This window comes from Eubalaena glacialis, chromosome 1, assembly GCF_028564815.1.
Source record: "Eubalaena glacialis isolate mEubGla1 chromosome 1, mEubGla1.1.hap2.+ XY, whole genome shotgun sequence".
Taxonomy (NCBI): Eukaryota; Metazoa; Chordata; class Mammalia; order Artiodactyla; family Balaenidae; genus Eubalaena; species Eubalaena glacialis.
The window spans coordinates 58,810,955-58,838,263 of NC_083716.1; the positions used below are offsets into that span (position 1 = coordinate 58,810,955).

The window sequence follows — 27,309 nt, forward strand, 5'->3', positions numbered from 1 at the left end:
CAAACTCCTTTCTACCAGGCTCATGGCCTAAGAGTCTGCTGAGGAAGGAGTGGGCTTGGTTGTGGCCCAGCAGAGTCATGATGGTACTACCCTGCTCTCTGAATGAGACAGCATTCTGGCCTGGAATGATGGAGTAGGACAAATCTTTCAAGATATAAACTAAAACAAAAACAAAACAAAAATCCAAAACACCAAAAAAAAAAAACCACCAACAACAACAACAAAAAACCAAACCCACATCATTTAAGCTCTGAAACATAAATCACAGTTTGAATTTTCTTTTCCTTCTGCCAAGAGGTACACTTCATTGAGTACCTTAAGGCATCCGGTAGTTATCCTGAGATGACATAGGTGGGGTGGTGGCATGAGGAGAGGTATGGATAAGGAGGTCTAATCCTCCCAACCACTGCAACCACTGCTAATATAAAAAGTGACTCTTTCTTTTAGGTGTGGGGTTAGCAAGACCCAATGAACTATTTTAAAAAAACCCTCATCAGATCTTGATCAACAGGACTGTTAATGTTTTCTGTGTCTCTCAAAACCTGATACATGTCAGGTCCCCAGCTTGTTAACTGCTGCTCTGGCCATCACTAGTTCCTGCTTCAGATGGCTGCCCCATTTATCTTAGCTTAATACATTACCATGCCAATAGAAGATGGTATATAGGTATTCTTTTATTATGCTCGACAGCATATTGAAGCAGGCATCAATTTAAAGTGACACACACATCTAACTTTCTTCATCCTTTAATTTGACTCAGTGGCAACACAATATGGGCATAACAGACAATGTACAGTCTATTAGCAATTTTACAGTGAATCACTGTTAGAGTCTGTCATCTCAGTATTTTTAACTGAGTTGCATATGATCTAGTTGAACATTTCATGTGTGCCTGTATTTTGCCTCGTGACAACCTGTATAGAAAGCACATCCAGCATGGCATATGAAATATGTATGCATCCTCCCATGAAAATATTTATAAATACACGATGTTAATAGTGAAAACCTTGAGGAGACCTTCAAAATGGTGGAGGAGTGAGACATGGAGATCATCTTCCTCCCCACAAATACATCAGAAATACATCTACATGTGGAACAACTCCTACAGAACACCTACAGAATGCTGGCAGAAGACCTCACACATCCCAAAAGGCAAGAAACTCCCCCACGTATCTGGGTAGGGCAAAAGAAAAAAGAAAAAACAGAGACAAAAGAATAGGGATGGGACCTGCACCTCTGGGAGGGAGATGTGAAGGAGGAAAAGTTTCCACACACTGGGAAGCCCCTTCACTGGCGGAGACGGGGGGTGGGCTGGGGGTGGGGGGAAGCTTCGGAGGCGCGGAGGAGAGCGCAGCAACAGGGGTGCAGAGGGCAAAGTGGAGAGATTCCCGCACAGAGGATTGGTGCCGACCAGCACACACCAGCCTGAGACGCTTGTCTGCTCACCTGCCGGGACACGGGTGGGAGCTGGGAGCCGAGGCTCGGGCATCGGAGGTCAGATCCCAGGGAGAGGACTGGGGTTGGCGGCGTGAAGACAGCGTGAAGGGGACTAGTGTGCCACAGCTAGCCGGGAGGGAGTCCGGGAAAAAGTCTGGACCTGCCTAAGAGGCAAGAGACCATTGTTTTGGGGTGCACGAGGAGATGGGATTCAGAGAACCACCTAAACGAGCTCCAGAAACGGGCGAGAGCCACGGCTATCAGCGCAGACACCAGAGACGGGCATGAGACGCCAAGGCTGCTACTGCAGCCACTAAGAAGCCTGTGTGCAAGCACAGGTCACTATCCACGCCTCCCCTCCCGGGAGCCTGTGCAGCCCGCCACTGCCAGGGTCCCGTGATCCAGGGACAACTTCCCCGGGAGAACGCACGGCGCGCCTCAGGCTGGTGCAACGTCATGCTGGCCTTTGCCGCCGCGGGCTCGCCCCACATCCGTACCCTTCCCTCCCCCGGGCCTGAGTGAGCCAGAGCCCCCGAATCAGCTGCTCCTTTAACCCCGTCCTATCTGAGCGAAGAACAGGTGCCCTCAGGTGACCTACACACAGAGGCAGGTCCAAATCCAAAGCTGAACCCCGGGAGCTGTGCGAACAAAGAAGAGAAAGGGAAGTTTCTTCCAGCAGCCTCAGGAGCAGCGGATTAAATCTCCACAATCAACTTGATGTACCCTGCATCTGTGGAATACCTGAATAGACAACGAATCACCCCAAAATTGAGGCAGTGGACTTTGGGAGCAACTGTAGACTTGGGGTTTGCTTTCTGCATCTAATTTGTTTTTGCTGTTATGTTTATCTTAGTTTAGTATTTAGAGTTTATTATCATTGGTAGATTTGTTTGTTGACTTGGTTGCTCTCTTCCTTTTTTTAAAAAAAATAGATATATATATATTTTTCCTTTTTCTCTTTTTGTGTGTATGTGTATGCTTCTTTGTGTGATTTTGTCTGTATAGCTTTGCTTTTACCATTTGTCCTAGGGTTCTGTCTGTCTTTTTTTTTTTTTTTTTTAAGTATAGATTTAGTGCTGGTTGTCATTGGTGGATTTGTTTTTTTTGGTTTGGTTGCTCTCTTCTTTCTTTCTTTTTTTTTTTTAAATAAATTTATTTATTTACTTATTTATTTTTGGGTGTGTTGGGTCTTCATATCTGTGCAAGGGCTTTCTCCAGTTGCGGCAAGCGGGGGCCACTCTTCATCGCGGTGTGCGGGCCTCTCACTGTCGCGGCCTCTCTTGTTGCGGAGCACAGGCTCCAGACGCGCAGGCTCAGTAGTTGTGGCTCATGGGCCCAGTTGCTCCGCGGCATGTGGGATCTTCCCAGACCAGGGCTCGAACCCATGTTCCCCGCATTGGCAGGCAGATTCTCAACCACTGTGCCACGAGGGAAGCCCCTCTTTCTTTTCTTTAATTACTTTTTGATTTTTTAAATTTATAATAATTAAAAAAGTTTTTTATTTTAATAACTTTATATTATTTTCTTTCTTTCTTTCTTTTTTCCTCCCTTTTCTTCTGAGCCATGTGGCTGACAGGGTCTTGGTGCTCTGGCCACGTGTCAGGCTTCTGCCTCTGAGGTGGGAGAGCCAAGTTCAGGACATTGGTCCACCAGAGACCTCCCAGCTCCATGTAATATCAAACAGCAAAAGCTCTCCCAGAGATCTCCATCTCAATGCTAAGACCCAGCTCCACTGAATGACCAGCAAGCTCCACTCCTGGATGCCCCATGCCAAACAACTAGCAAGACAGGAACACAACCCCACCTACTGGCAGACAGGCTGCCTAAAATCATAATAAGGTCACAGACACCCCAAAACACACCACCGGAAGTGGTCCTGCCCACCAGAAAGATAAGATCCAGCCTCATCCACCAGAACACAGGCACGAGTCTGCTCCACCAGGAAGCCTACACAACCCACTGAATCAACCTCACCCACTGGGGGCAGAGACCAAAAGCAATGGGAAATACGAACCTGCAGCCTGTGAAAAGGAGATCCCAAACACAGTAGGTTAAGCAAAATAAGACAGAGAAACACACAGCAGATGAAGGAGCAAGGTAAAAACCCACCAGACCAAACAAATGAAGAGGAAATAGGCAGCCTACATGAAAAAGAATTCAGAGTAATCATAGTAAAGATGATCCAAAATCTTGGAAATAGAATGGAGAAAATACAAGAAACGTTTAACAAGGACCTAGAAGAACTAAAGAGCAAACAAACAAGGATGAACAACACAATAAGTGAAATTAAGAATTCTCTAGAAGGAATCCATAGCAGAATAACTGAGGCAGAAGAACGGATAAGTGACTTGGAAGATAAAATAATGGAAATAACTACCGCAGAGCACAATAAAGAAAAAAGAATGAAAAGAATTGAGGACAGTCTGAGAGACCTCTGGGACAACATTAAATGCACCAACATTCGAATTATAGGGGTCCCAGAAGAAGAAGAGAAAAAGAAAGGGACTGAGAAAATATTTGAAGAGATTATAGTTGAAAACTTCCCTAATATGGGAAAGGAAATAGGCAATCAAGTCCAGGAAGCACAGAGAATCCCATACAGGATAAATCCAAGGAGAAACATGCCAAGACACATATTAATCAAACTATCAAAAATTAAATACAAAGAAAAAACATTAAAAGCAGCAAGGGAGAAATAACATGCAAGGGAATCCCCATAAGGTTAACAGCTGATCTTTCAGCAGAAACTCGGCAAGCCAGAGGGGAGTGGCAAGACATATTTAAAGTGATGAAAGGGAAAAACCTACAACCAAGATTCCTCTACCCAGCAAGGATGTCATTCAGATTCGACAGAGAAATTAAAACCTTTACAGACAAGCAAAAGCTAAGAGAATTCAGCACCACCAAACCAGCTTTACAACAAATGCTAAAGGAACTTCTCTAGGCAAGAAACACAAGAGAAGGAAAAGACCTACAATAACAAACCCAAAACAATTAAGAAAATGGTAATAGTAACATACATATCAATAATTACCTTAAATGTAAATGGATTAAATGCTCCAATCAAAAGACACAGACTGGCTGAATGGATACATAAACAAGATCCGTATATATGCTGTCTACAAGAGACCCACTTCAGACCTAGGGACACATACGGACTGAAAGTGAGGGGATGGAAAAAGATATTCCATGCAAATGGAAATCAAAAGAAAGCTGGAGTAGCAATTCTCATATCAGACAAAACAGACTTTAAAATAAAGACTATTACAAGAGACAAAGTAGGACACTACATAATGATCAAGGGATCAATCCAAGAAGAAGATATAACAATTGTAAATATTTATGTACCCAACATAGGAGCACCTCAATACATAAGGCAAATGCTAACAGCCATAAAAGGGGAATCGACAGTCACACAATCATAGTAGGGGATTTTAACACCCCACTTTCACCAATGGACAGATCATCCAAAATGAAAATAAAGAAGGAAACACAGCTTTAAATGATACATTAAACAAGATGGACTTAATTGACATTTATAGGACATTCTAACCAAAAACAACAGAATACACTTTCTTCTCAAGTGCGCATGGGACATTCTCCAGGATAGACCATGTCTTGTGTCACAAATCAAGGCCTTGGTAAATTTAAGAAAACTGAAATAGTATCAAGTATCTTTTCTGACCACAACACTATGAGACTAGATATAATTACAGGAAAAAAATATGTAAAAAATACAAACACATGGAGGCTAAACAATAAACTACTAATTAACCAAGAGATCACTGAAGAAATCAAAGAGGAAATCAAAAAAAACCTAGAAACAAATGACAAGGAAAACACGACGACCCAAAACCTATGGGATGCAGCAAAAGCAGTTCTAAGAGGGACGTTTATAGCAATACAATCCTACCTCAAGAAATAAGAAACATCTCAAATAAACAACCTAAACTTACACCTAAAGCAATTAGAGAAAGAAGAACAAAACCCCCCAAAGTTAGCAGAAGTAAAGAAATCATAAAGATCAGATCAGAAATAAATGAAAAAGAAATGAAGGAAACGATAGCAAAGATCAATAAAACTAAAAGTTGGTTCTTTGAGAAGATAAACAAAATTGATAAACCATTAGCCAGACTCATCAAGAAAAAAAGGGAGAAGACTCAAATCAATAGAATTAGAAATGAAAAAGGAGAAGTAACAACTGACACTGCAGAAATACAAAGGATCATGAGAGATTGCTACAAGCAACTCTATGCCAATAAAATGGACAACCTGGAAGAAATGGACAAATTCTTAGAAAAGCACAACCTTCCGAGACTGAACCAGGAAAAAATAGAAAATATAAACAGACCAATCACAAGCACTGAAATTGAGACTGTGATTAAAAATCTTCCAACAAACAAAAGCCCAGGACCAGACGGTTTCACAGGCATATTCTATCAAACATCTAGAGAAAAGCTAACACCTATCCTTCTCAAACTCTTCTAAAATATAGCAGAGGGAGGAACCCTCCCAAACTCATTCTACGCGGCCACCAACACCCTGATACCAAAACCAGACAAAGATGTCACAAAGCAAGAAGACTACAGGCCAATATCACTGATGAACATAGATGCAAAAATCCTCAACAAAATACTAGCAAACAGAATCCAACAGCACATTAAAAGGATCATACACCATGACCAAGTGGGGTCTATCCCAGGAATGCAAGGGTTCTTCAATATACATAAATCAATCAATGTGATAAACCATATTAACAAACTGAAGGAGAAAAACCATATGATCAACTCAATAGATGCAGAAAAAGCTTTTGACAGAATTCAACACCCATTTATGATAAAAACCCTCCAGAGAGTAGGCATAGAGGGAACTTACCACTACATAATAAAGGCCATATATGACAAACCCACACCCTACATCGTTCTCAATGGTGAAAAACTGAAACCATTTCCTCTAAGATCAGGAACAAGACAAGGTTGTCTACTCTCATCACTATTATTCAACATAGTTTTGGAAGTTTTACCCACAGCAATCAGAGAAATAAAAGAAATAAAAGGAATTCAAATCAAAAAAGAAGAAGTAAAGCTCTCACTGTCAGATGACACTGATACTATACATAGAGATGACATGATACTATACATAGAGAATCCTAAAGAAGCTACCAGAAAAGTACTAGATCTAATTAATGAATTTGGTAAAGTAGCAGGATACAAAATTAAAGCACAGAAAACTCTTGCATTCCTATACACTAATGATGAAAAATCTGAAAGAGAAATTAAGGAGACACTCCCATTTACCATTGCAGTAAAAAGAAGAAAATACCTAGGAATAAACCTACCTAAGGAGACAAAAGACCTGTATGCAGAAAACTATAAGACACTGATGAAAGAAATGAAAGATGATAGAAACAGATGGAAAGATATACCATGTTCTTGGATTGGAAGAATCAACATTGTGAAAATGACTCTACTATCCAAAGCAATCTACAGATTCAATGCAATCCCTATCAAACTACCACTGGCATTTTTCACAGAACTAGAGCCAAAAATTTCAGAATTTGTATGGAAACACAAAAGACCCCAAATAGCCAAAGCAATCTTGAGAAAGAAAAACGGAGCTGGAGGAATCAGGCTCCCTGACTTCACACTGTACTACAAAGCTACAGTAATCAAGACAGTATGGTATTGGCACAAAAAACAGAAATATAGATCAATGGAACAGGCACATATGGTCACCTTATTTGTGCTAAAGGAGGCAAGGATATACAATGGAGAAAATATAGCCTCTTCAATAAGTGGTGCTGGGAAAACTGGACAGCTACATGTAAAAGAATGAAATTAGAACACTCCCTAACACCATACACAAAAATAAACTCAAAATGTATTAAAGACCTAAACATAAGGTCAGACACTATCAAACTCTCAGAGGAAAACATAGGCAGAACACTCTATGACATAAATCACAGCAAGATCCTTTTGGACCCATGTCCTAGAGAAATGGAATTAAAAACAAAAATAAACAAATGGGACCTAATGAAACTTAAAAGCTTTTGCATAGCAAAGGAAACCATAAACAATACGAAAAGACAACCCTCAGAATGGGAGACAATACTTGCAAATGAAGCAATTGACAAAGGATTAATCTCCAAAATTTACAAGCAGCGCATGCAGCTCAATATCAATATAACAAACAACCCAATCCAAAAATGCGCAGAAGACCTAAATAGACATATCTCTAAAGAAGATATACAGAATGCCAACAAACACACGAAAGGATGCTCAACATCACTAATCATTAGAGAAATGCAAATCAAAACTACAATGAGGTATCACCTCACACTGGTTAGAATGGCCATCATCAAAAAATCTACAAACAATAAATGCTGGAGAGAGTGTGGAGAAAAGGGAACCCTCTTGCACTGTTGGTGGGAATGTAAATTGATACAGCCACTATGGAGAACAGTATGGAGGTTCCTTAAAAAACTAAAAATAGAACTACCATACGACCCAGCAATCCTACTACTGGGCATACACCCTGAGAAAACCATAGTTCAAAAAGAGTCATGTACCAAAATGTTCATTGCAGCTCTATATACAATAGCCAGGACATGGAAGCAACCTAAGTGTCCATCATCAGATGAATGGATAAAGAAGATGTGGCACATATATACAATGGAATATTACTCAGCCATAAAAAGAAATGAAATGGAGGTATTTGTAATGAGGTGGATGGAGTTAGAGTCTGTCATACAGAGTGAAGTAAGTCAGAAAGAGAAAAACAAATACAGTATGCTAACACATATATATGGAATCTAAGGAAAAAAAAAAAAAGGCCATGAAGAACCTAGTGGCAAGACGGGAATAAAGACACAGACCTACTAGAGAATGGACTTGAGGATAGGGGGAGGGGGAGGGGTGAGATGTGACAGGGTGAGAGAGTGGCATGGACATATATACACTACCAAATGTACAATAGATAGCTAGTGGGACGCAGCCGCATAGCACAGGGAGATCAGCTCAGTGCTTTGTGACCACCTAGAGGGGTGGGATGGGGAGGGTGGGAGGGAGGGAGATGCAAGAGGGAAGAGATATGGGAACATATGTATATGTATAACTGATTCACTTTGTTATAAAGCAGAAACTAACACACCATTGTAAAGCAATTATACTTCAATAAAGATGTTAAAAAAAATAGTGAAAAACTTAAACGAGGATGACACAATTGATTCTGGTCCAATATGCATAGTTATTATTGAATTTTTAAACCCATTAAAGGAAAGAGTCTGGAGGAGGAGCTTTAAGAACTAGGGACACTGCATCAGCTTTTGTGTTTCTGAAGCTCTATCTGGGGGAAGAGATGGGGAGAGTTTTCAGTTAGCCACTAGACCATAGCAAAAAACCAAAAAATTCACTGACCTTTTTGTGACTGGGGTAGGAACCATTTTTTCTTATTTGTTGCTTTAGAAAATGATAAAAAGGACCTTGGAGAAAATTCAGATTTGTCTATAAGCACTACAAATTCAATCACAGTAGCACTTAAATAGATCTGAAAAATAACAGTGTATACACATACATACACCTGCACATGCACACATACACCCATGAGATACTACAGGGTATATATGTGTATGTGTGTGCATATGCATATGTGTATATACAAATATATGTATGTGTGTGTGTATATGTATTCATATATATAGTTGAATATATACACTCACTGTGTGAAGAAAAGTTATATCTCATCTTCCACGTTCTCAAACTCAGTTTTGAGGCATTCTTCTCAACTCATTCCTTACTTGTCCTCCAAACAGTCTTGGATAACTGCCTTGTTTATGTTCCTTTAAACTTTTTAGTTGGCTGTGCCTTGGCTTTATTTAGCAATGGTGCTTCATTCCTTGAGTATTAGTCGGGATCGTTGTTATCAAAAGTGATAGAGCCTTTCCAGTTACACCAGCCAATGGAATTCTTTGCTGTTGTTCTTTTGTTGCTGTTGCTTTGTTTAACCTAGTTTGAAATAGGTCATAGATATATAACTTTAAGTGATGCTAGATGCAAGTGCTCAAATGATGTTGTCAGGGCTCTGGCTATCCTGACATGTCTGGGTAACTCCCCAGTGTGTGTATCATTCTCAGATAAGTTCTTTCCAGGTGGTGAGAAAGATGGTTGTTAGCATCCCCAGACCCTTATACTAATAGCTCATCATCAAAAAGAATAGGGACATTCTTTCAGTGTCAAGATTTAGAATCTCAGGGAGATTTCTGAATGGCCCTACTAGGTTCACACTGCCAGTCATTGGACTAAGCACTGGATTTGCTTACACTTTGGGTCTAGCCTGGAGACTTGAGTCCAGCTTAGGGCAGGGGGCTAAGTGGGATTCCATGATTAACAGCCCCATCGGAAACACATGTAATGGTTGTGTGTTGGGGGGTGGAGTGGGAAGAGTAGCTTTCATAGAAAAGGGGAATTAGAAGTAGAAACCACCTCTCCAACTTACCTACCCAGGTGCCTTGACTCAGATCACCTCAGATGGTCATCTCTCCTTATTTGACCACACTCAGGACTCTACAATCCTTTACCCTCCACCCAGGTCTCAACTTTTTTTTTTTCTCTCTCCTAAGCATCCTTTAAATCACAGATGACATTGCTCAGGACTTTCCAGGGAAGTCAGGAGTCAACAAGAGCCCAAGAGACAAAACACTTGCATGGCCAATAAGCCTTAAAAGAAGCAGTAAAAGTGGGCAGGTGGTCTCCATTCAAGACTCTTGGAAAAGCAGCCAGACATTCTGTGCTCACTTAATAAACATGAAACAAATCACACACATCCACAAAACGGATTCTACTCATGACCACTGGCTGGATCACTGGAAGAAGGAAAACATCCTCTCAATCGTGTTTCCTAGCCCAGTTCCTCTTTCCATCTTCAAATTGTCTTGCCATTGACTCTAAGCCTTCTCTAGAATGACCTGTGGTGTAGTACATGGTGCCAAAGTTCGAGGATAAGACAGACTTGTGACGATCAGGGCAAGTTCCCTAATCTCTAAACTTGGCTTATCCTTTATCTGTAGTATCGGAATAAGAATATTTATTTCATGGGACAGTTGTGAGGCTTCAATCACTTAACCTCTTTAAGCTTCAATTTCATGATCTGTACAATGGGCATATAGTAATATCTTGTTCATAGGATACGTCAGAGTTGCCTATTCAATATCTGTCCTGCTCTTCTTCCTTAGTGACATAATCCCAGTTTTGGGAGGGATGGCAACATGCATGATTTTTAAAAGACCCAGGCTTCCTTGCAGATAGAAGTGGTAGATGAGATATAAGTGGAAATGGTTAAGAGTGATGTACAGGAATCCTTTTAAAGGGGGCTGATACAGCTGAGAGCTATATTATTTGTCTTATTCCTTCTTTCTATCTGCAATTAGGATGTTATGTCTTCAACTTCAGCAGCTATCTTGGGCCCATGAGGAAAAGACAAAGAGAATTGCTGAGACCTTGGCTCTGACATCCTTGAGTTGCTGAGACAATGCCAACAAACTCTTACTTCTAGATTTCTTGTTATTTGATTAAAAAAATCTGTTTGTGGTTAGTCCTCTGTAGACAGGGTTCTGTTACTTGTAGCCAAACGCAACATGCAATTGCACAAGATTTGTTAAGGATTCAAAGAAGTATTGTATAAAGAACTCACTGCAAAAATCTGCAATATTGAATCTAAGACACTTTGATGCTGTTGTTTTTCATTCTTGCTAGAAAATGTCAATGGAACGTTTTCTCCCAACTGTGTCACAAGTGCCATCTGGCTGACAACAAATGTACACTGAGATTGATTTATGAGGTGCCTGATTTCAGAAATGTTAGGATGGGCAAATTGTCTATCTTAGAATCAGTGAAATAAAATAATAACAAAACCTACCATTTATAGAGCAATTCTTATTCATAAATGTAACAGTGCTGACACATTGCCAGTTACATGGTAGGTGTTCAAAGTGTTTTCTTTCCTTCCATTCTTATCCCTTCTTCTGATGCAAGGGTGAGTCTGTGAAGGAGAAAGCAACTTCCTTCAATAATATGTAAATGATAATAATTTCCAGGTGCACTCAGGAGGTGGCCACAATGAACAGTGCCTTCTCACTTCAAGGAAAACCTCAACATGAATTTTGGGAAAATAATGAGTTTTACAGCAAACTGTCTTTTACAGGGGACCTGACAAGGCTGGTCCCTAATTCCAGTTGGCTCTTCAAAGTAGGTCTGATTAATGGGCTGGAATTAGTACTATTGGGACAGACCAGTTCATTGAAATATTCAGAGTCTCCTATCAATGTCACCCTCCACCCAGGCCTGGTGGGGAGGCAGCATCCACCATCAGCGTTTCCATGACAATGAAGTACATTTAGTCAGCAGCACCTCCCGAGTAAATAGTAATCCTTCAGAGAAACAAGAAGGTCATTACAGCAACTTGTCAAATCAATGCAGAGGGTGTCAAGGCCGATTAAGGCATTTTCTCTCGCAGCTGACACAGTGTCAATAGTACTGGGCCATACTGCTCAGGCAGACGATTGAAGTGAAGTGCCCATCAGTCAGGGCGTTGAGGTGGACTAACGATTCCCCACGCTGCCTATTCGAGCTACATGAGGACTCAATCCTGTTTGCTGGCAAAGAGAGAGAGGGAGAGGGAGAGAGAGAAGAGAGAAGGGGAAAAAATAGTGACCTTGTTGCTTTGTTTGAAGCTGAATTAAATTGACAAGAGCAGCCAATCTGTACCTAGGGCGATTAACAAAATTAAGGACCACAACAAAGGCACCCAAGGTTTTAACATCTGTGCAAGGGCTCAGGTATGTTTATGATGGCGGAAGCTCTCCTTTGGTATTTAGGTACCATCCAGATATGTATTCTGGGCCAAGCCTCCTCCAAATGAAGCGTGGGTAATCCCATTAACACCCTGCCAAAGCAACATGTAAGGACACAAGGCACTCACTGAATATGTCTCCTCTGCATCAGCCGGGAAGCTCACTCTTCCCAGTGGCTCTGGCTGATTATTTTAGACTTATGATCTTTTAATATATTTCCCTGGAGAAACATTTTGCCTTATTTTAAATCTTCTAAGACCGTGATTCCACAGCAATTTTTTCCCAAACCATCCAATGGTTCAGCAAAATAAGAGAAGTGCCTCATGGCAGAACAGAACTCCTGAGGAAGGAAATGAGCAGTGTGAGATTCTTGGAGAGAAATTATTATTTTTTTCTAACTTACTGGGGCATTTTATTCTTGATGCATTAAAGTCATGGGATCTAGTGTGAACAAATTAGAACAGTGATATCAAGGATGAAAATTTTATATATAAAATTACACTTAACATTTGCTAAGTATACTCTTCAATAACCCAAAACAAGGCTCATCATTTGCTTTTTTTTTTTTTTTGTAAAGGGCCAGAGAGTAAATATTTTAGGCTTTAAGGACCTTATTTCTGTTGCAACTACTGAACTCTACTATTATAGCATAAAAGGAGTCATAAACAATATGTAAATGAGTAGGGGTGGCTGTGTTCCAAGAAAATCTTTATATACAATAACAGGCTGGACCATATTGGCCTGCTGGCTGCAGTTTGCAGACCCTTGACTGAAAAGATTGTAGCATTTCCATTTAACCAGCTAATATTAATAGAATGCTTTCTATTCGTTAGGCACAGGACTAGCTGTTAAAGATGGAACAGACATAGTCCCTGCATTTGAAGAACGTGCAGTGTAATGAAGAAGACCGCTAACTGAGTGCATAAATATAATATTGTACATTAGGTGCTGTAGTTTAAAAAACAGAAATGAAAGTGATACATTCTTCCTAGGGCAAAAGAGGTCAGAGAAAATGATAGAAAACAGGAGACATTAGGGCTATACATTTAAGAAACTCTAGGTGTGTAAGGGCATTACAGATTTAGTGTGGCCAAAGTTTATAGTGTGTGTGTGTGTGTGTGTGTGTGTGTGTGTGAGAGAGAGAGAGAGATAGAGAGGGAGGGAGAGAGGGAGAGACAGGAGGCAGGGGCAGGAAACAAACAAGACAAGTGAAATGAGAGGGGAAGAAGACTTTGGGGGACAAAGTAGTTGTAGAAAAGACTGGAAAGGTACCTGGGAACAAGATGAAGGGATCTGTATGGCAAGCTAAGGAATTCAGATTTTTTCATCTATAGGCAATAGAGAGCAATTAATGACTAAGCAGGGGAATAATGCAATCAGATGGCTGTGTGGACACAAGGAAAGTCTACACAGAGACTATTATAATAATTCCAGGCAAAAAGAATAAAATCCTGGATTAGGATTGGTCAGGGAATAGAGAGAAGGACAAAAATCTGAGAAATGTTTTATAAATAGAATCTATCAAGCGTCTCCTCTTGGGGATAGGGCAGGTATGGCTGAAGGGTTACCCCAGTATCTGTTCCAAGAAGGTTGGCTTTGGAGGAGTGTAGGACCTTGAGGAGAATTTGCACAGGGCCAACTAAGGCAGCGCAGCCTAGGGAGAAATGTGGTCTAAGAGCATAGCCAAGAATGTCACCATGGAAATAGCTTTTAAAAGCCAAGTATGGAAGATGATCCAAAGGTAAGAGTGAGGTATTGGATTGCTGAGGTAAGAGAAGCTCATGAGAGTTGGTGCAGGTCAGGAGGTAGAGCTGGAAATATGGTTGGGACAAATTGTTCAGAACTAAGGTGAGCAGGAGATGATTCCTTGCTTTGGTGAGGTGCCAGTGTGGGGAGATTTAATAATACATGGGCTCATATAGACTCACATACAATCAATAACACCAGAATTTCAAGAATTCTAGCTGGGCAATTCAAAGCAGGGTGATGTTAACAGAGGTAGTGAAGATGAAAGATGATGTAGGCAGAGTGATATTGAGTTTACTTTGGGGCATGACGAATTAGAAACACCTACATGCTAACTGGTAGCTTTTTGAATATAATGATACAGAGTTTAGAACTGAAGATATAATTTGAGACTAGTCAGTATGTAGCTCTTCTTGAAGCCATGGAAATGGATGAGAACACCCCCCCCCAAATGTGTCTGGGGAGAAGAGGGAGAAAAGTAGAATTCTATGAAAAGCACTTAAGCACTTACAGGGAGAACAGGGAATGGGGAAAGAGACAGAGAAAGACTGGTCAGAGAAGTAGGATGAAAATCAAGAGAGAATAATGTTTCTGGAGGGGAGGGGAGGGGTGGTTAACAGCAAAAGCTACCGGAAAATGAATTTAGTTAAAAACCCAAACAGAACTGAAAAGTTTGGGCTAATTGTTGGTAACCCTGGGTAAGAAGAGTAGTATGGATAAGAGACAGATTATCCTTGGTGGGGACTCAACGGGAGCCACTGTCAAGACTTTTGATGATAAAAAAGGATGAGAGGTATGGTAGTAACTTTAGAAAAATATACAGCAGAGAAAAGATATTTAAGAATGAGGCATATTTAGATATCTGAGGTCAGAAGAGAAGCTGATAGAGTGTGAAAATATTAGAGAGGAGATACAGAAAATCCGGGATAATGTTTCCTAAATTAACCTGTAAACAAGAATTACCTGTGGGATACTTGTTAAACTATATTACTGGGCCCCAATCCAGACTTCCTAAATTAGTGTTTCCACCAGAGGCACCTGGGGATCAGGTAGGTTTGGGAAGTTGCTCTAGGAATATTTGAGATTAGAGCAGTGGTCCACTTGAACTTGACTGTTCATTGGAATCAACTGAGGAGCCTTAACTATTATCAATGCCTGTCCCACCCCCAAGAGATGCTGATTTATTTGGTCTAGAGTTCCAGCTGGATATTGAGAATTTTAAATTTTCTCATATGATTCTAATGTGCAACTAACTTTGAGGTGTAGATGCGGGAAGATGAGGATGAGTGAAAATAAGTTGGGAGGAAGAAGGGAGGAAACTATACTGTTTCATATGTCTGTGGCCTCTATGAAAGAAGTAAAAGGTTCCATATGTTGAGAATGAAGGGACAGAAGTGGAGTGCTGGACTTAGGGAAAGAGGCAAAGGGAATGGATGGGAATACAAGAATTAAGAGCACTGAAGATGTTCCTGAAATAATTCCTTTTTTCAACAGAGGGCAACTATTCAGAAATAGGGTAGCTAAGTGATTCTCTATCTGGTGCTGGGGTTGAGATGGAGAATGCAGCAATGTGACCAGGGAGAGAAGGATTGAGGGGGGGAGAGGGAGAGGAGGAGGAGGAGGAGGAGAAGAGAAGGAGGAGGAAGAAAAGAAGAAGACATGGTTACATGGGGATGGCTGTGATTAGTAAGTCATGATTTTAGTTTATGATCTTGAAATCTCAAGTCCACAAAGTATAGCCACAGAGATGACCTACCCAGGTGGAGTGGAAGTGACTATCTTTGGAGTAGAGTTGGTTAAGGAACTATGAAGTTTGAGTTTGGAGATACGGGATTGCCTAATAGGGTAAAGAACATGAACTCTAGATTTGTCAAACTTGAATCTTTGACTTAATAGCTGTGTAATTTTGGGCAAGTTATTCAACCCATGGAAGCTTCAACTTCATCTGTAAAATGAAGATAACAACACTTATTATAAAACTGCATGAAAAAGTGAGTGGTCAACAATGTCAAAGGCTTCAGGAAAGGTCCACCTAGATAGGAAATAAAGAGAAGCCTGTGCATTGGTCAACAAGGTGATTACTGGTGATGAGTCTCAGTAGAGTGGTGAGGGCAGGAGCCATATGCTAATGGGCTGCAAAGGCAAGTCATGAAGTAGAGACTCTTTCAAGAAGTTTGGTGAAGAGAAAGAGATATTTTATAGTAAACTTAGGAAAAGGCATTGCCTGTGGAATACTTAAAGGATTTTTATGATGATTAAACAACAAATACAAAGTGTTTAGCCCAGTGGACACACAGTACTCAATAAAAGCTATCTATCATCATTATTACCACAGCTACTAACAATACTACAATTTTGTGGATGATAATGACTGAGTTGGGGAAATAGGAATGTCACATGCTTTATGGGTTTGGTGACTGTGTTGACTAACTGAAAATTTTATGACATGTGACATAAAGTGGTGAAAGATATTTATTTGAAATCAGGGCATTGTAATAGATATGGTGGGTAAGGTAGATATACAGGTAACAAGTTTTTAGACAGTGTTCTGACTATTTTGTTGTCATGTTTGCTGCTAAACTGAGGTTCCATGACAAGTCTATTTATAACTATTTTTAAAACTTGGGGCCATTCTAAACGTGCTTGATGAAATCTGTCTTTATATTTGCATCATGTTGCTATGCAACTTATCAGTTTATATTACTGACCTACTCAATCATATACAATAAAATGCTGCCAGGAATGGGGAGAGTAAGAGTGAGAGTGAGAGAATCCATCCACCCACCCCCCGCCCCCCAAGAAAAAGTCTGAATAAGAGAAAGCATCAGAGAAAATCAGAAATGATAGCTTTCATTACTCGTCTTGAGCCCTGCTGGGCACATGTTTCTATCCTATAACTAGGTAATGTACTTCAGCATCTGTGGCAGAAATCACCGCCACAGATGTACTTCTGTATGGAAGGGCTGGGATCTAGAAAAGATCCAAAATGACCATTTCTGACAGGGGTCTGGTACAATTAGTAAATAGGGAAAAACATCCTACAACCCACCTTAGGTTCAATCATGCAGAAGTCTAGTTATTGCTACAAATAGAGAAGAATCAGCCACCAAAAACAATGAAGGCTCCACAGTCTGGGAAGAAAGGCTTAAGGGAGAACTCGGTTTCACAACATCTGTGAGCCAGACCTATTTCTGAGGCCCTCAGAGCACTGGGAAGAAGAATTATTACAGTGACTTTTAGATGGGAAGACTGGGTCCAGGGGATGGAAGTTTAAGGGAGGGAGATATCCAGTAAACAAACAAACAAACAAAAAAGACATCTGTGTAACCACAGATACAACAACAAATGAAAAACAGGCTGCTTAGGAAATAGTGATATTTTGTTTACAACTGGAGACGCACAAGATGAGATGAATAACCAATTGCTGAGGACCCTGTGGAGGGGTTTAGGAATGCTATGGGAGATTAGACTCTCACGTTCACTCTGATTCTGAGACATTACTTTTGATGTGTGGAAAATACTGGGGTCACATTTAATACTCGCATGCTAGGATGAACTTAACTTTTTCTTGGAGTAAGCCAAGACTGCACTGGTCAAAGTTCCTTCTGGCTAGACAGGCAGTAGGATATTATAAAACTCTGGGAAAAAGTTGTAAAGAGAACATTTTTTTTGTTTCAAAGAGGGGCTTCCATTTATACCTGTGGAGACATATCATATTAGAGAATGTAGTACAGACTTTTAAAAGTGTATCTAATTTAATTTTCATTAGAGAACAGTGAGGTAAGTACTATAATCTCTATTTGTTGGATGAAGATATGGAAGGGTTAGAGTAGTTAAATAAGTCATGCATGGTCACACAGTAGAAACCTGTATTTAAAACCACATGTATCTTATCCTATCATTTGGACTCTTATTGCTACACTCTATTGTTCTCACTTTCTGTCACTGATGAACTGCATGATTTTGGGTATACTACCCATACATCTTAAAATATTTTTTTAATTTTTGATTTTAAAATTGGAGTGTTGTTCTACAATGATACATTGAGAACTTCTGGGGAGTTGAAAACAATAGCAGCTACCTAGGTCTACATTTTGCATATATCCTGTAAAAATAAGACAGAACAATAAGAACAAATAAAACTATACAAACTCCACAGTCTCAGCATAACTACAACACAGAGAATTACCAAATTTCAAAGTAACTGGGGAAATAACAATTATCAAATCCCAGTGATCTGTCACTCATGCTCCTAACAAAAACTGTTCAAGATGAACAAGTTTGAAAAAAACTACAAGAAAATGAGAAGATGGAAGCTAAAGGTGGACAAAAATTTCTCAAAACCACAGCCAGAAAGAGAAAGTTCACCTTAGGTGTGAAAGTACTAAAAAAAAGTCTACTGACAAATCTGATTATTGATGACAAGAAAGGTGCTTAAAAGTACACATGATTTGAAACAGCAGTTTTTGAAAGGCATGGCTTCAGGGAGAGGAACAGGCAAAAAGAAAGGGAGACAACCCCCTTGACAATTAAAGAGCAAAGGGTAAAAGGAACAAATTGGAATATTTTAGGGTTCTGCAAGAGAACAAGCAAAAAAAAAAAAAAAAAACCACAAAAAAAATAGAGGACATGGAACATCTTCCCCACATCTCTGTCCCTCCCTCCCTCCCTCCCTCTCTCTCTCTCTTTCTCTCCCCCCACTAAAGAACTGGACTTTAGAATTGGCAGAAGAGGGCAGCATTGAATTAGAAATCTAAATATCATCAAATCGTTAAAAAAATTCAATGGAAAACAAGTGTTATTCAAAATTATAATAGAAAGCAAGAGTCAACATATTTTAGTTGATGTAAATTCTCCCTCAAAAAGTAATCATGAAGAAGAAATAACTTGCAAGACAACATTGCAAAGTTAATTAAATATATATGAGCAAGACTTTGGAAATATGAAAAATCACCTTGAATCAGGAATTCAAAAAGCAAAAATAAAAATATATAAAAAGCAAGAAAAAAATGAAAGGATATATTATTGAACCAAGGAAATAAAAGGATAAAAACAAGCAAAATTATTTCAGAAATTAAGAGTAAATTGTAAGATTCTCAGGGGAAAGTAGATTCAAATGAAAATTAATAAACAGTATTGAATAAAGGTAGGAAATAGCCAAGATAACGGAAATGAGGTAAAGAAAGAAGGAAGAAAGACAGAGAAAAACTGTTAGTAATGGAAAACAGGCAAAGAAGAAATAACATACATAAAATTGGAGGCCCAGAACAAGAAAAGTAAAATAATTGAGCATATCTAATATTTAAAACTGTAATTCAGTACTATTTCCAGAAACAAACAAACAAAAAACTTGAATCTACATATTGAAAGGGCCCATAAAATTATTGGGAAATTAACCATGGATGATCAACACTGAGATAATGATATAAAACTATTATACTTCAAAGATAAAAGAAAAATCCTTGAGCTTCAAGGATACACACACACACACACACACACACACACACACAAACATCCCACACTGATAACACACACATACATCCCACACTGATAACAGAGAATATACCTTCTCCTAAACTACTTGTGAGTCATCATAAAATTGATCCCATATTAAGTTACAAAGAAACTAGTAATAAGTTTCATAAAATAGAAATATAGCTAATACTGTCTGATCACTATGCAAAACAACCAATGAACACTTAGCTATCATTAAGAAAATAAAAAATCCAAAATGCCCTTTCACTTGTAATTGAAAACAACCTCATGTAAAGTACACATTGAAAATACAGAATTTTAAAAAATTAATGGTAATGAAAACACCGATTATCAGAATCTATAAGCAATGATTGTCAGAAACTGCATAGCCATAAATACTCTTACAAATAAAAATGAAACAATCAAAGTAAAAAACTTAAATATTCAGCTCAACAAAAATATTAAAAAGGTACAAGAAAATAAACTAAAAGAAAGCACAAGGAAGAAAATAACACAGATCAAAAACAGAAGTTACTAAAGTACGGAATGGCTAAAAGCATGGAGAGAAACCACTCTGTGGCACAGGTGCATGGGGAAGGCTGACAGCTGAAGGTGGAACAGGGGCACTGAGAAGTGCTACCCATGCCAGAGCCAACAAACTAAACACAAAGTAATGCTAAAGAATTTAAAGATAGAGTACATTATAGGTAACAATAAAACCCAAACCCAGTTCAAGTCCTAACTAGACTGACCAAACCCCCTTACTAATGGCCCAACAGAAGAAATATGCCTGTTTCTAGGCAAAAGTACTATTTACCTCAGCCACAACTGATCTATACACAATGTCTGCCATTCAATCAAAAATGACAAGATGCTAAAAAGCAAGAAAATGCACCCACTGCCAAGAGACAAAGCGATCAGCAGAATCATGCTCAAGGGTAAACCAGATGTTGAAAACATCGGACAGGGAATTAAACATAAATATGATTAACATGTTAAAGGTGCCAGTAAACATGGTAAACAGCATTCATAAACAAACAGCATTCATAAACAGGTGGGTAATTTTTGAAGAAATAAAGAAACTATAAGAAAAACCCATAGGTGAATCCTAGAAATAAAAATACGTGGTAACAGATATGAATAGCGCTCAGGAGGGGTTCATCAGTAGATTGACACAGCTGAGGAAAGAATCAGTGAACTGGAAGATAGGTCATGAGAAATTACCCAAACTGAAACACAAGGAGAAAAAAGAATGGAAGTGGGGAGACACAGAACAGAGCAGCCTAGAGCTGCAAGACAATTTCAAATGATCTAATGTCAATAATAGAAAAAAGAGACCTAATATATCCAAATTCTGTTTTTTCTAGTTACCTTGAGCAAGAAAAAAACATTGGGGACATGTTACAAAGACTCAGAAGTCAACATAAAGAGGCTTCCAGTGGCCAAGTCTGGGAAATTTTAAGGAATAAAATAAATAATGACAGTAATCAATTATAAGCCATAGATTAAAATAAGAATTCATGGCTTTATACTCATATATACTGATACTTATATAGATGTACATTTATACATTTCTATGCTGATATAAATGAATAAATAAGAGAGCTTTTCATTACAGCATAATTCCAACTAAGGCATATAGAAGAAATTGTGGAAATAGAAAATCATCATTTGAGAAACATCATGGCAAAAATTGTTTCAGGCAAAGATGATTAGTGGATGCTAAAATTTGTGGGTGGAAGAATGATGAGAAACAGGATATTTATATGGTCTCAAAATATCTCCACACAATATACTTCTTAATGACAAATGGAAAAAATAATAAGCACATTGAAGAAACCTAGCATATGTCCCCTTAACAAAGTGATGTTAACATTATTAGTAATGTCACAAATCAACAAGTGTTTCCTGATATGTGTTAAGAGAAGGACATAATATCAAATTTTTAGTATTTCTGCTGAAAAATTAAATCAGAATGTAATCATGTAGAGACAGCAGACAAATTCCCACTGAGGATTAGGCTACAAAATAAATGGCCAGTGCTTCTCAAAAGTGCTGAGGTCATGAAAAACAAAGCAAGATTGAGGAACTGTCCCAAATTCGAGGAGATACTAAGTAAAAGCATAATAACTAAATTCTGTGTTGAATCCTAGAAAGAAAGAAAGAAAGATACCAAAAGAAAATACCAAAAGAAAGGGTATTAGTGGGAAATTGGTGATATTCAAATAAGGTCTATAGATTAGATAATAGTAGTATATTTACAGTATTGTATCAATCCTGCTAAGATATAATTGTTGGGGATTCTGGGCAAAGGATATTTGAAAAGTCTTTTTGCAACTTTTCTGTAAGCCTGAAGTTAATTTAAAATAAGTTGTTAAAATTTTTTAAGTTAAAAAGAAATGAAGTGACATAAAAAAAACAGGCTGCTGCCTATGTCGTACTTCTTGTCAATAGACTTTTCAATGCACAAATTTAACCATTTCTCTCCCTGTTCAAAACCTTCTAAGCCTCTGGCCTTCCTTACCTGGTCCCTGTTGGCCTCATCAAACTCAGCTCTTGTTCCTACTAACACCTATCCTAGATTCCCACTATCCTGAGTTCTTCAAATGCACTGGGCTCTCTCAAACCTATAGGTGTCAGGAGCCTCCTTCTCTGAACCTCCAGCACCAGTGCTGGACCTAGTGTATCAAACATCCAGAGCAGATTTCTTTTTAACACCTCTCTCTTCTAAATGATGAAATTATTTTCAGTTGAAATCACATAATAATTCATAATAATCATTATTTTCCTAATGTGTTCACTAGTTTAAAAACAATTGACAATTTTAAAAGAATAAATGCCAATTTAAAAGGTTTTCACAAAATCTGTAAAATATTTCATGTATGAATTAAAATCTCTCCTGACCTGTAATAAAACTATTACAGGTTTGTACTGTTTCAGTTTTCAATTTTAAATCAAATAAGTGGTCACTTAGCATGAAGTAACTCTAGTCCTGTCATCCTTCCAACCATTGTGCTCTCATTGCTTATTTTGAATCTACTGTTTAAATGCAGGAATACATAGTACTTCAGAGGTTGGAGACAAACAACATCAGAGGTGAGCTCATCTGTACCATCATGAACTGACTCTGGAAACAAATGAATGTAGTTAGGTATGTGTTGGGGGATGGAGGTGTGTGGGGGGTGAGTTGATGGTACAACTGGGAGTTCTCTGAATTAACTTCCATGTAGAGTGAAAGGTTTCCTAAAGGAAAGGTAGCAAAAATGTGCCAATTTCCTGTTTATGTATTTATTATTTAAATTCAACAGTAACATCAGCAATTATTTAGAAGTTAGACCAAGAAATTATTTGGGGAAGTAGGAGAATTTTATTGCTGACATTGCCTAGAATTTATTACCACGTGGTGATACTTAAAAAGAAGCCTAACTTTTAGTTGCTTCTGTTATTACTTTTAATTTCTCCACAATGCATCCCCTCGCTGCCTGCTCCTGTCTGCTCCTCCCGCCATCTTACCTCTGGAATGCCACTGCAGAGCACCCTATGTTTCCTTCTCTCACTACATCTGTCACCCTGCTTTGTAATAGTTTATTGACGTATCTATATCATATAGGATATTCTGAGCTACTTGAAGGCAGAATTCATGCTTTATTTATTCATCTCTATATCCCCAACATCTGAGGCACAATAGATTCTTAATAACTGTTTGCTGGAAGAAGAATGATTCAATAAATACAAGATGTGGGCCAAGGTCCCTACATATATACCCCTGACAAAAGTAAAAAACTTCCAACTTTAACAGTGCCCAAATTCTTAGGACTTCCCAATTGCAGCCTGCGTGGACTTCTGATAAAGGGGAGGAGGTGGTCCCAGTCAAAAGGCCATGCTTTCTTATCTGTACAGCAAATACTGCTGGAGTATAAGGTGGAGAACTCAAAATTGGTGTCAGACAATGATGGGTTTATGTCCCACCTCTGCCACTTAATGGCAACATTTGAAATGGTTGTAAAATCGCTTGACCTCACTAAGCCTCGGTTTCCTCATCAGTAACAGTGGGTATAATTCCTACATGGCAGGGTTCTTGTTATATTTAAATGGGAACTCTTTGTTGTCAAGTCTCTAGCATAGCATCTGGCCATGATTGTTACCATCCCATTCCCCGTTTTTTCCCTGCAAATTGATGCTTCAAAACACTCCCAATTCATCTCCAGTACATTTATAAAACCAAAAGGACATCTTCTATGTGCCATGACATTTCCCTTAAGATAAGAAACATATATTACAACTTGGGGATGTGGCAGCTGTAAATATTTTTCATCAATTACAAGAAGATTCAGTCCTGGAACTCCAGGCTTCCCTTGATGCTGTCAAGAGCATCCAGGGTGCCCTGTGGGTGTCTGACAGAGGAACTGGAGAACCATATCCTAAACCCTGCTGGAGGTCTGCATAATACCAATAGGGGACCATGGAGTCCAAAAGCCAGAATTAACCAGCATCATGTTTGCTCTTTTCAATAGATACTTAATTGGTGTCTGTTACTCAACCTGACTGGCTTCCAATAATCACTTATTTTCTAACTTGACAGGACATGCTTAGAGGAAGAGAAAAAGAGAGCACACAGGGGGATAAGTGTAGCGATGGATAGATAATCAACATTTTTAACTGAATTCCAGGTTTGAGCTTAAGCCTCTCATTGGAGATTCTATATTGGATCTATCATGAACAGAATAATTCTACTCTCTTTTTCTCATTATTTTAAACTGGTCAGCAAACAAAAGAAAAGTGTGATGTCTGAGCATATATGTTTCTTGGGAAAATTAGCTGAAATGATGGAAGCGATAGTTTAATCCAATGTTACCTATTAGAATGTTCAGCAATGCTGAAAACAGTTTATTCTGTATTCTGTAATATGGTAGCTATCAGCCACATGTTGTTACTGGGTACTTGAAATGTGGATAGTGCAAATGAGAAACTGAATTTTTAAAAAATTTAATTAATTTATTTAATTTTAAACAATTTAAATATAAATACCCACATATGGCTAGTGACTACTGTAATAGACAGCGAAGATAAGAGACCACAATGAAAGCAAAGTCCACTGAATATCATCATGCTCTCAGAGTACTGGTGCTGGGGCTGCATTGCTATAAAGGCTGCCCAATTCCATGTTACAAACTCTCCTGTATGCTTCTGTCCAGCTTGTGCTCCTCCGAGGTATCTTTAAATTGCTTCCACTGACTTCTAGCTATTATTTGCTGATGTCTACTTCCTAAGCTGCCCTCTGCCTAGTTTTCTAAGGCTTTGTATGTGATTTCTCTCATTGTTTTCTGTGTTGCACAAGCCTTAAGTGACACATTAGACCAGATGAACTTAATTGATATTTATAGGACATTCCATCCAAAAGCAGCACAATACACTTTCTTCTCAAGTGCACATGGAACATTCTCCAGGATAGATCACATCTCAGGCCACAAATCAAGCCTCAGTAAATTTAAGAAAACTGAAATCATAGCAAGCATTTTCTCCAACCACAACACTATGAGATTTGAAACCAACTACAGGAAAAAACTGTAAAAAACACAAACATGTGGAGGCTAAACAATATGTTACTAAACAACCAATGGATCACTGAAGAAATCAAAGAGGAAATCAAAGAATACCTAGAGACAGATGACAATGAAAACACGATGATCCAAAATCTATGGGACGAAGCAAAAGCAGTTCTAAGAGGGAAGTTAATAGCAATACAATATTATTAACTCAGGAAGCAAGAAAAATCTCAAATAAACAACCTAATGTTACATCTAAAGCAACTAGAGAAAGAAGAACAAACAAAACCTAAAGTGAGTAGATGGAAAGAAATCATAAAGATCAGAGCAGAAATAAATAGTATAGAGATGAAGAAAACAATAGAAAAGATCAATGAAACTAAAACTAAAATCTGGTTCTTTGAAAAGATAACCAAAATTGATAAACCTTTAGCCAGACTCATCAAGAAAAAAAGGGACAGGGACTCATCAAATCAATAAAATTATAAATGAAAAAGAAGTTACAATGAACACCACAGAAACACAAAGTATCATAAGAGACTACTACAAGCAGCTATATGCCAATAAAATGGACAACCTAGAAGAAATGGAGAAATTCTTTGAAAGGTACAACCTTCCAAGACTGAACCAGGAAGAAACAGCAAATATGAACAGACCAATCACAAGTATTAAAATTGAAACTATCATTTGAAAACTTCCAACAAACAAAAGTCCAGGACCAGATTGCTTCACAGGTAAATTCTATCAAACATTTATCCTTCAGAAACTATTCCAAAAAACTGCAGTGGAAGGAACACTCCCAAGCTCATTCTACGAGGCCACCGTCACCCTGATACCAACAGCAGACAAAGATACCACACAAAAAGAAAATTACAGGCCAATATCATTGATGAACATAGATGCAAAAATCCTCAACAATATACTAGCAAACCAAATCCAACAACATATTAAAAGGATCATACACCTTATCAAGTGGGATTTATCCCAGGGATGCAAGGATTTTTCAATATATATAAATCAATGTGATACAACACATAAACAAACTGAAGAATAAAAACCATATGATCATCTCAATAGATGCAGAAAAAGCTTTTGACAAAATTCAACACCCATTTATGATAAAAACTCTCCAGAAAGTGGACATCAAGGGAACCTACCTCAACATAGTAAAGGCCATATATGACAAACCCACAGCAAACATCATTCTCAACAGTGAAAAACTGAAAACATTTGCTCTAAGATCAGGAACAAGACAAGATGTTCACTCTTGCCACTTTTATTCAACATAGTTTTGGAAGTCCTACCCATGGCAATCAGAGAAGAAAAAGAAATAAAAGGAATTCAAATTGGAAAAGAAGAAGTAAAACTGTCACTGTTTGCAGATGACATACTATACATAGAGAATCCTAAAGATGCTACCAGAAAACTACTGGAGCTCATCAATGAATTTGGTAAAGTTGCAGGATACAAAATTAATACACAGACATCTTGTGCATTCCTATACACTAACAACAAAAGATCAGAAAGAGAAATTAAGGAAACAATCCCATTTACCATTGCATCAAAAAGAATAGTATACCTAGGAATAAATCTACATAAGGAGGTGAAAGACCTGTATTCAGAAAGCTATAAGATACTGATGAAAAAATCAAAGATGACACAAACAGATGGAGAGATATACTATGTACTTGAATTGGAAGAATCAATATTGTTAAAATGACTATACTATCCAAAGCAATCTACAGATTCAATGCAATCCCTATCAAATTACCAATGACATTTTTCAAAGAATTAGAACAAAAAATTTTACAATTTATATGGAAACCCAAAAGACCCCGAATACCCAAAGCAATCTCAAGAAAAACGGAGCTGGAGGAATCAGGCTCCCTGACTTCAGACTATACTTCAAAGCTACAGTGAGCAAAACATTATGGTACTGGCACAAAAACAGAAATAGAGATCAATGGAACAGGATAGAAAGTCCAGAGATGCACCTATGCACCTATGGTCAACTAATCTATGGCAAAGGAGGCAAGAATATACAATGGAGAAAAGACAGTCTCTTCAATAAGTGATGCTGGGAAAACTGGACAGCTACATGTAAATTAATGAAATTGGAACACTTCCCTAACACCATACACAAAAATAAACTCAAAATGGATTAAAGACCTAAATGTAAGGCTGGATACTGTAAAACTTTTAGAGGAAAATATAAGCAGAACACTCTTTGACATAAATTGCAGCAAGATCTTTTTTGAT

The 27,309-nt window shown here is 38.5% G+C and overlaps 1 protein-coding gene across 1 annotated transcript in view; it reads right to left on the reverse strand.

Moving 5' to 3' along the window:
- LRMDA (leucine rich melanocyte differentiation associated) overlaps positions 1-27,309 on the reverse strand; it is a 1,296,919-nt gene that overhangs the window by 32,591 nt on the left and 1,237,019 nt on the right. The gene's annotated exons all lie outside the window — the stretch shown is intronic.